The sequence below is a fragment of the Pinus tabuliformis genome, chromosome 5_1 (genome assembly GCF_031772625.1).
Source record: "Pinus tabuliformis cultivar Carrire ecotype Pingquan chromosome 5_1, CPIR1, whole genome shotgun sequence".
NCBI classification, from domain to species: Eukaryota; Viridiplantae; Streptophyta; class Pinopsida; order Pinales; family Pinaceae; genus Pinus; species Pinus tabuliformis.
The window spans coordinates 793,049,676-793,060,900 of record NC_142305.1 but is presented as its reverse complement, the minus strand read 5'-3'; the positions used below and the strand labels follow the sequence as shown (position 1 = coordinate 793,060,900).

General features: G+C 37.6%; 1 pseudogene; it reads left to right on the top strand.

Moving 5' to 3' along the window:
- Window positions 1-218: 218 nt before the first annotated feature.
- On the top strand, window positions 219-9,532 carry LOC149167321 (metacaspase-9-like; annotated as a pseudogene).
- The last annotated feature ends 1,693 nt before the right edge of the window (window positions 9,533-11,225 follow it).

Genomic DNA, 11,225 nt, shown 5'->3' with positions numbered 1-11,225 from the left:
TCTCCAGTCTTGCTTTTTTAGTTAAAGCTGGTTCCAGGAAGAAGTTTCTCCAGGAATCGTGAAATTGAAGGATACACTTTCAATGTTAATTTACTCTCCATCTCAAACTTTTCGCTATAAATATACGCCCATTTCACTATTCAAAATTATTCAGCTTCTTATCAATAGTATTTTCTGATTTGCTGCTGTCAAGAAGTTAGTTGTCAGGATTTTGATCAATGGCCAAACGAAAATACGCTGTGCTAGTGGGATGCAACTATCCCAACACAGAAAATGAACTTCTAGGATGCGTAAACTACGTTATGAGGATGCAACGCAGGCTCATTTATCGCTTCGGCTTTGCCAAACGGAACATCAATCTCTTTAGCGACACCGAGGAAGTTGTTAGAAATTGTAATTATTTTCAATCTTTTTGTTTGTAATTACTAGTTGGTTAAACATAAACTTAGTTCAGATAACTGAGTGTTTAAAGGTTGAGTGTTTGAGTGTTGAGTCAAGTTGAGTTAACTGATAATGTCTTTTAGTATGTTGTTGCATGTCAAGATATTTTAAGTAAATTATTAGTTGAAAAAAATTAATTACCCTTCACAAAGTTCAGTGTAATAATCATATTTTATGTGATCAATAGAAAAGCAACATCCTTTATTTATAAATTGCTGAGTCAACCATAACCTCAGTGAAAAACATTCCACCCCAATATTTTAAAGTGCTTGCTCAAATATTCAAAAGGGCCACAAAAAGTTATTCAAAAGGTATTTTAAAAGGTTTTTTTATATTAAAAAGTGCATGGTATGAAAAGAATTATAAAGGAAAGGTTTATAAAAGGTTTTTGAAGTTGGAAATTTATTTTGGAAGATTTTTAAAGTAAGTTTTATGAAAAGAAAATCAAATAAAGAAAAAGATTTTATTCATAAGAGAGTTTAGGGTTTTGCTAAGTTTATTTGTTTATAAAAATATTTTGTTTGTTTTGTCAAGTATGCTACTTTTGAGTGAAGATTGCATTTTACGGGGGCGCATATTGAAAATCATATTTTTTTCGAGGGCAATATGGAAGATAGCATCATGCAATCAGGAAATAAACTATAAATAGAAGAAAAGACAATAGTCATGGGTCACAAAGCGCAAATGAAGCATATTAAGAAAAGAAATAGAAAAGAAGAGGCAAAAATCATTGCCATGGTTAAAGGTTCAAGCCGCAACTGAGAAACTAAGAAGTCTAATAGAAGACAAAAAAGAAATCCAAGGTGATTGGTATAGCTTTGATCTGCTACTATCGAGTCCTATGTTTACAGGGAAATATTTTGATCATTAGGTTATCAAGATGTTAAATTTTCTTAGAGCTAAAGAGTTAATTGAGTATGGGTCTAATAAACCATATAATGAAGTATGTGATGCTTTAGCATTGAATTTTATAAAACATGCATTGGATGAGAAGTGTTTGTGCAAGGTAGAAAAAGCTACAACTTCCAAGGAAGCATGGAAGTTTCTGGAAGTAGAGTTTGGTGCAAGGGGGAGCGACATGCAACATCAGGTTATGTCACAAGCAAAGAAGTCAACCGCAGATCTAAAAGTATATGAGCAAGACTCTGAGAGGAAAATAGAGCTTGGAGAACCCCACTCAAAAGTGGATGATGGTTGTCAAGACCATAAAATTGAAACCCATTATGAAAGCATGCATATGGATAAAGAAGATACAACAAAGATTGCAGAGAGAGAAGTTGAAGCCTCTATGTGTGAAACAGAGCAAGAGCAAATAAATGCTCAAGGACTCCACTGTAATGTGGATGATACAAATGATGGTGAATCCCACTATGATGAGACACATGTGGATGATGACTTCAAAGTTATATGTGAATTGGTGAATCTAGTCGCAACTAATGGATTTGGTGAAGTTGAAATTGTCAATGAATTTGACAATGAGCACATGCATGCTCAGATATCCCACCATAGTGTGGATGAACATTATGTTGATGTTATGTGTGGTTTCTTTTTTGAAACAGAGATTGATTGTGGCAATATGGTAAGTGAAATGTTTGATGAAATATTGAAGGTTGAGGCCACCACTGTAGCGGCAAGATATGAAGTAGTTGGAACTGCTCATGAAGCAGTATGTAATCTAGTAGGAGTTGATGATCAAGAACATGATAAAGTGATTGAAGAGTTTTTTATGAGAATATCCACTAACAACATAACAGTGGAAGACAACCTCCATGCAGTTGAAAAGAAGGCAGATGTAGAGCAGGAAGCTCTCACTGAAGAGAGTCATATTAAAGATGTTTTTAACATTGTTTTTGAATATGTAGGTGTTCAAAATAGCATGGGAACAGAAGTTGAAAGCAAGGTTGTTAATAAATTTGATGCATATTTGAAGCTCATTGAAGAATGGATTCAGAAACCAATTGAACAAATTGATGCAAGTCTTAAAGCAGCAGCTGGAATAAAAGAATTGAATGAAATGGTGAATAATGATCTTGAGCATGCAGATTACAGGAAAAAAGTTGCAGCACCTGATGATGAAAGTGAAAAGAATGATATGAAAGACAAATATGAATGCATTGAAACCATTTTTCAACAATGGAGTCAAGCAGAGATGTGATTTTTCTATCCGAAAATATGGCAAAAAGAAATACAGGTATATGATGTGCAAGAAGAAGAGCAAAGAAGACAGTTTGAAGATGCAATATTATGGCAGCAGTGCATAGTTGAACAAATATTTGAAGAGGAAGGTGTAGAAAACATGATCCAATTGTTTTTCGCAACAAGTTCAAAACAAGTCAAAGAAAAATTGCAGTAGCAACAAGTAAATAAAGCCTACAACAAGAAAGTTCAACAAAGAATGAAGCAATTTCAAGGATATAAAATTTGGAAGAAAAAAAAAAAAAAATGCATAATTGTGAAAGTCTTGAGTCATTGTAAGCTTAGCTGAGACATAGACCAGCAGGCATGTTTGAGAGATAATCGATTCAAGTTAAGTAATGTTGATTCATATAGTCGTAGTTAAGGGGGAGTATTAGAAATTGTAATTACTCCCACATGTGGAGTTGGCTAAACATAGAGAGTAAGTTAACTGAGTGATTGAGAGTTGAGTGTTTGAGTGTTGAGTCAAGTCAAGTGATAGATGTCTTTTAGTGTGTGCTTGTATGTCAAGATATTTTAGGTAAGTTGTTAGTTGGAAAAGGGTTAAATACTCTTCACCGGGTTCATTGTAATAATCATGTTTTCTGTGATCAATAGAAGAGCATCAGCTCGTGCTTTATGTGCCAATTATTTGTGCTTTGTCTCCTCCACCTTTCCAACAGAAGCATATACAAATCCCACCGGAGCAAACATTTGAGCGGCTGTCCTTGCCATGGTTCGTCGTGCCAAATCCGGAGACATCCTATTCTTTCACTATAGCAGCCACGACACTCTCACTAGCATGCACAAGTCCTCCCACAATGACAAGTGTATCATCCCATGCGATTTCATTCTTGTTACAGGTACAACAGACATTTCTCCTAATCTGGTAAATTTTTTTATCATATCTGAATTACTGTTTCTCATTAATGTTTATGACTTAATTTCCTCATTACTATTAGTACTGAATTGTCATATGTATGCAAGAAGATGAGGACTTCAGGTTTATAGTGAATATAGTGAATAAGGTTCCTATGGGGGCAAATTTCACCATGGTGTCGAACTCCTGGAGGCCTAATTAACAAAGAGAAGGAGTAAATTGGTCCTCATGTTCATTCAAGATCATTAACAGATCCAGAAAATGCAACATTCTTCAAAGAGCAAGTTCTTTCCTTTGGACTCGTTACGGGAAGTCCTAAGAGAAAAGATTGGAGAAGCTGAAATGGAGGCTCATAAAATCACAATCGATCTCTTTCAACTTTTCGATGATAAATACAGCCCCAAAGTTAAGAGGCTTGTTAATACATGTTGGAATATTAATTCCAACTGCCATGCAGGGACAGAAACGGAAGCCCGGTCATTTGCCGAATCTGCCATCGTGCAGCAGCAAAACCATTCAGGAAAAACCGGCTACCTCCATCGGACCGCTTTTGCTGAGGTAGCGGTATTTCTTCAATCGAGCCCGATGCAATAAAATTCAGCCACGCGTCCATTGTACTTTCTCCAAAACCACTTTCCATCGGGACGTAAAGTTCGGTAGAAAAGGCCCATCCGATATCGTTCCGAACCGTCCGATTGCAAGGGAGGTTGTCCGCCGTCGATTAATGCCAAGCTGCGTACAAGCCTGCAGTTAATAAAGATTGCGTGGAGTAAAACAAATTTTGTGTTGACCGCCAGTAAAACATAAAGGCAATTTATTTGGGTTCGTAGATTGTTGGTAAAGTTTATTAATTTTAATGTTTTTTATTATTACGGAAGTATGGGCGTAAAAACGTATGTAATTTTTTTTTGTAATGTTTTGTGTGGCATTGACCGGTGTGTGATGGAAGCGGTAGAACGCACAACAGTGCACGGGTGAAGACGAAGATGAATTCGATGTGAATCATATGCATTGTATATGCATTGTAATGCAAAGCAAGGAGACCCACACAGCAGTGCGAAGGCAGAACATATAACAGGGGCAGTGTGGAAACTTCTATGTGTGGAGCACATGGATTAGAATGCACAGCAGCATGGAAATTTTTTGTGGAGCACATGCATTGAAATGCATAGCAATGGAATGTAGTTTTTAATGTAATGTGAGGGAAGCGTGAGTGAATATACACAGCAGTGTAGTCCTTTGAAGAAATGGGAATCCATGCAGCAGCGTGAGGTAGTTTTTGTTGTTGAAGGAAAATGTGAAATGTGCAGCAGCTCGAGTATTTTTCTTTGAGAACGCATATGAAATCCAAGGGGGAGCACGTACTACGAAGGAGTTATTTTGTTGTGAAAATAAAAGGGGAAGCACGTGGCAGTGCGTATGAGTAATTTTCACACAGCAGTGTGTTGATCTCTCCAGCAGAGACAAAATTTTTATTTTGTAATGCAGCAACATGAAGATATTCTTTTTGTTGAAGAAACATAATGTAATGAGGAGAAGGGAAGCACGCATCAGTGCAAATCATGAAATCTTTCACACAGCAGTGAAAAGGCTAATGTAAGATTTTGTTTTTACAGCAGTGAATGTAAAAGAGATTTTTACACACAGCAGTGTAAAATGTCAGGTGGAGGCAGAGTAATTTTGTTTTTTATGGAAGCTCTTGGTGAATCCCTCTATCAAGAGGAAGGTGCTTTTCAGCACATTCTCCAGTGAATCCCTCTGTTAAGAGGAAGATCTGTTGTCTTTGGTGAATCCCTCTGTTAAGAGGAAGATGCACTTCAGCATAATCTCTGGTGAATCCCTCTGTGTGAGGAAGACTCTTTTGTTGTTTGTGGAACTGCATCTGAAGCAGTGTTGGTGAATCCCTCTGTTAAGAGGAATACTCTTTTGTAACAGTAGTTGTGTAATCCCTCTGTAAGTGGAAGAAGTTTGTATCAGGCATTTTATTAATGAATACAAGTTTGATTTGTGTGTGGAAAACTCTGTCTGCTCATAATTTTTTTTTTTTGGGCTTCCCTGTGTTAAAGATCTTGTGGCAGAAACAGAGCATTGTCTCTGTGTTCAGTTATTTTGTTTTTGGAATTTTACCAGAAAAATTCCCAACAGTGGTATCAGAGCTAGTCCAGGCTCTTTGAAGGTGTCAAAGAAGCTGAAGGAAGGTTTCTTTGCTGCAGCAGCTTCTCCAGCAGCGTGAAGACTCAGCAAAAGGATCCAGGTATTTCTCAAGTTTTTTTGTGTTGCTGTTGAAGAAACAGTCAGTGATTTTAAATACATAGTCAGGTATTTGAAGCATAGTTAAGAATGGCAAGGTCAAAGAAGAAAGTCTCCAATCCTCCTAAGGATGTGTCTCCCTCTACTACTAAAATAGAAAACAATCAATTTGAAAGCATTCTATTTGAGGCTCCAAGGTTCAATGGGAACTTTGATATATGGGAAATAAAAATGAGGACTTTCTTAAAGTCTCAAGGGATTGAAATTTGGGAATCAGTGATTGATGATAGCAAGATGGATACAGAATCCAAGGAGTACAATGCAAAAGTAGCAAAGACAATCTTGGATGGACTGCCTGATTCTGTAAAGAAGAATCTAGGAAAATATTCATTAGCAAAGGATATATGGGACAGACTTCATGACCTTCACTCAAAAGGAGCACTGACCATGACCATCAGTCAAGAAGGAGATCCTGAACCCATCATAGAAGCTGAAAATGAAAAGGTTGACCTCATCAAGCTTCAAGTATAAGAAAGGGATGAAGAGCTCGCCAAGCTTAAGAAGGAACTTGATCAAAGCAAAAGGAAGCATCATGAAGAAGTCATATACATGACAAATCAATTGAATAAAGCAAAGAAGTAGGAAGATGCCTTGTCAAGTCAACTTGAACAAAGGCACAAGAGAGTGAACAAACTTGTAGAAGAGATTGGACAGTACAAGGTAGAGGTCTCCTCCCTTAAGTCTGAATTAAAAGAAGCCAGGAAGAAAGCACAAGGAGTTGAAAAGAAAATGGAGAGCAGTCAAGCAAAGAATGAAGAAATCTCCAAAATGAAGTCAGATATCATCTCCCTTAAAATAATAGCAGCTGAAGCTACTCGTAGCAAGGAAGAAACTGAGGAACAACTTGCAAAGAAGAATAATGAGTGTGAAAGATTGGAAGAAGAGATTGTCCTCCTCAGAAAAAAGGTTGAAGGGATGAACAAAATCATGAAGAGCTCTCAAGCCTTGGATGACATGCTCAGCTATCACAGATCTCCATCTGATAAATCAGGACTCGGGTATGTAGGTGAACCCTCAAACAAGAATGAAAATTCTTTAAGCAAAGGAGATGTGAAGAAGGCAGAAAGAAATTGTGATGCTCCTAGTTCCAGCAAAGGCAAGGAGAAAAATCAAGGCTACAATAGAAGAAATCCTACTCCAAGTAGAAAACCAGCTCCAAGAAGAAATGTTGATGATGTCAAAGAGGCAAGAGGCAATGGTTATCATCAAAGGATCTCAAGGCAGAAAAGCTTCAAAAGTACATCAAGGAAACCACCATTTACCAGGTACCAAAGTTCATTTTTTGGTTATTGTCATTCTTGTTCAAACTTTGGTCATATGGCAAAAAACTCTAGAGCATTTCATAGAGATAGATGTTATGGTCTCCGACAACCTCCAAGAAACAATTTTACACGAAGAAATCATGAAATCTTATTCATGAACAATGTAGAATGCTTCAAGTGTCATAACATTGGGCATATGGCATGTGATTGTAACTTAACATGGGCTCTTACACAAGCTAGACCCATGCAAAAGAAGAAAGTTACACAAGTATGGAGAAGGAAGGAAATACAGTTCGAAAGTCCCTTGAGCTCCCCAGCCAATCTAAGTTTCTTTTGAGAAGACTTTGCCAAAAGGAGACAATGCATACAGTTAGGGGGAGCTTGTAATTCTTGATCATTATTGCTGAACTATATTAACAGTCATTCTTTGATGAAGATCTTCTTATAGGGGAGAGATATGGAATTAAATCTGCCATAAGAGCAGAGAAGAAAAGGTTGCAGGATAGCTTGGAGATGCAAAGATTGGAAATCTTTCCTGAGGCAGAGAGAAAAAGGATATTACATGATTGGAGTGCCTGAGCACAGCAGTTGAAATTAAAGGGGAGTGTTGGAATATTAATTCCAACTGCCGTGCAGGGACAGCAACGGCAGCCCGGTCATTTGCCGAATCCGCCATCGTGCAGCAGCAAAACCATTCAGGAAAAACCGGCTACCTCCATCGGACCGCTTTTGCTGAGGTAGCGGTATTTCTTCAATTGAGCCCGATGCAATAAAATTCAACCACGCATCCACATTACTCTCTCCAAAACCACTTTCCATCGGGACGTAAAGTTCAGTAGAAAAGGCCCATCCAATATCGTTCCGAACCGTCCGATTGCAAGGGAGGTTGTCCGCCGTCGATTAATGCCAAGCTGCGTACAAGCCTGCAGTTAATAAAGATTGCATGGAGTAAAACAAATTTTGTGTTGACCGCCAATAAAACATAAAGGCAATTTATTTGGGTTCATAGATTGTTGGTAAAGTTTGTTAATTTTAATGTTTTTTATTATTACGGAAGTATGGGCGTAAAAACGTATGTAATTTTTTTTTTGTAATGTTTTGTGTGGCATTGACCGGTGTGTGATGGAAGCGGTAGAATGCACAGCAGTGCGCGGGTGAAGATGAAGATGAATTTGATGTGAACCATATGCATTGTATATGCATTGTAATGCAAAGCAAGGAGACCCGCACAACAGTGCGAAGGCAGAACATAGAACAGGGGCAGCGTGGAAACTTCTATGTGTGGAGCACATGGATTAGAATGCACAACAGCATGGAAAATTTTTGTGGAGCACATGCATTGAAATGCATAGCAATGGGTTGTAGTTTTTAATGTAATGTGAGGGAAGCGTGAGTGAATATACACAACAGTGTAATCCTTTGAAGAAATGGGAATCCACGCAGCAGCGTGAGGTAGTTTTTGTTGTTGAAGGAAAATGTGAAATGTGCAGCAGCTCGAGTATTTTGCTTTGAGAATGCATATGAAATCCAAGGGGGAGCACGTACTGCGAAGGAGTTATTTTGTTGTGAAAACAAAAGGGGAATCACGTGGCAGCGCGTATGTGTAATTTTCACATAGCAGTGTGTTGATCTCTCCAGCAGAGACAAAAGTTTTATTTTGTAATGCAGCAGCATGAAGATATTCTTTTTGTTGAAGAAATAGAATGTAATGAGGAGAAGGGAAGCACACATCAGTGCAAATCATGAAATCTTTCACACAATAGTGAAAAGGCTAATGTAAGATTTTGTTTTTACAGCAGTGAATATAAAAGAGATTTTTACACACAGCAGTGTAAAATCTCAGGTGGAGGCAGAGTAATTTTGTTTTTGATGGAATCTCTTGGTGAATCCCTTTGTCAAGAGGAAGGTGCTCTTTAGCACAGTCTCCAGTGAATCCCTCTATTAAGAGGAAGATCCGTTGTCTTTGGTGAATCCCTCTGTTAAGAGGAAGATCTGTTGTCTTTGGTGAATCCCTCTGTGTGAGGAAGACTCTTTTGTTGTTTGTGGAACTACATCTGAAGCAGTGTTGGTGAATCCCTCTGTTAAGAGGAATAATCTTTTGTAACAGCAGCTGTGTAATCCCTCTGTAAGTGGAAGAAGTTTGTATCAGGCATTTTATTAATGAATACAAGTTTGATTTGTGTGTGGAAAACTCTGTCTGCTCAGAATTTTTTTTTTTGGGCTTCCCTATGTTAAAGATCCTGTGGCAGAAACAGAGCATTGTCTCTGTGTTCAGTTATTTTGTTTTTGGAATTTTACCAGAAAAATTGCCAACAATACAAATGACTCTGTCGTGAAGGCCGAAAAGGGAGTGAAGAAAATCCAACTTGTAGATGATTGTGAGGAGCTGCAGTATCGTATAGATGAGGACATGGGTATTATATTGAGTGGATGCCAAACTAAAAAGACATCTGTGGACGTCTGACCTACAAGTGATCTGAAGGAAGCGTATGGAGCATTCAATAACGCAATTCAGACAATTCTTGAATAGCATGGGAAGCCCATCAGCAACAGGGAATTGGTTTTGGGTACAAGAAAATTGCTTGTGAAAGAGGGGTACTCACAGCATCCGTGTCTCTACTGCAGTGACAACAATGCCGATGTTGCTTTCTTGTGCAAGGAATCCACGAAAAGGAATTCTCACAGTATCCAACATAAGATTGATGGCAAGAATCATAAAAGAATAAAAGGAATCAGGAGAGGATTTGTATATATAATTTGTTGATTGACATTTACCCTCCAACATGACCTCAATATAGATCTACAATGTGTGATTTCTTCGTGATTTTTATTGTAAAGTAATGTTATTCTAAATAAAAAGGAGACAATCTACATTCCATGTGTAGTGTGATTTTTTTGCCGATAAATTTTATGGTATGGTTCATTTTCTAGTACCGACAGAAATATTGAGCATATAAATGATATGATCACAACGATGAATATTTTCAGGAAATTTTTGTTTGTTGTCATGATATATTTGTGTTCTATATTTTGTAGGTATCACGGTAGCAACACCTTCACTTATATAACCATTGGGGTAAAAAACTACCACAATCAAATAAAAAAAATCTGGTTGGTATAGGCCGAGATAGAAAGTTGCAATAGAGAGGAACATTAGTTGTCTGATGTTAAGTGAGATGAAGAGTTTCATATATGATCCCTTGTTAAAGTGGTTGCATTGTTAATTTGTTAAGTAATGTATATTGTTGCTTCCATAAGAATAGGATGTGTTATTATTTTGAAAGATTGGATAAGTGGAATTTTATCTGAGTTTGGATTAGATACAGATTTCAAAGTATTATTTAAAATTTGATAATATTTTAATCAAAATTTAAAATATTAAAAATTAAAATTGAAAATTGGCTCTTACCACTAGGCCATAAGACATACATTCCGGAAGAGGAATTTGGTAGTTAGTCATGATAGATATGTAGAGATTCAAAATGGATGCGAGGGCTCAGCATGTCATATGGCCCTCCTTTTAGCGCCAAAATGTTGACGGTGCTGGACCCGCCAACATGTAAGGGGATCTCCCCGGTAAGAAGTCCCAATTATACCTTAGACCATTTGGTGTAGGAGTCCCAGCAGTAGGTCGTATGATAATGTCTTGACTGCAATTTCGCACAGAAGCAAGTAAAATGTCCCTGTTGGTAGCAAGGGTGTGAAAACTGCAGTAAGTCAAGGGAGGTGCATGAGAGGTTCTAACACACTAAGGGTGAAGTGAGCGCACCCCTTGGAAACCTGTAATAGTATGTGGCTTGGAAGGGAACACACAAGCGAAGATGCATCACAAGCTAGAAAGCAAGTTAACGAGCAATCCAAAGCGATGGCTAAACCAAGAACACATTTCAGAAATATTCATACATACTTATACAGAATAGTCCATACATGCATGCCTAAGCAAATAAATACATATATCATTTAGAGTAAACCAGATAACATATAATACAATACAACATATGTATGAAACATGCTGGATCTATTATATTAGGAAGTGTAAATTCCAGTCATACAATACATCCATGTCCAACCACTAGTTCCGACAGCAAAACGTTACAACCTCAATCGCCTACTCCTCCAAAGAGATGTATTAGCTTTGCGTAGTAGAGAAGCCAAGG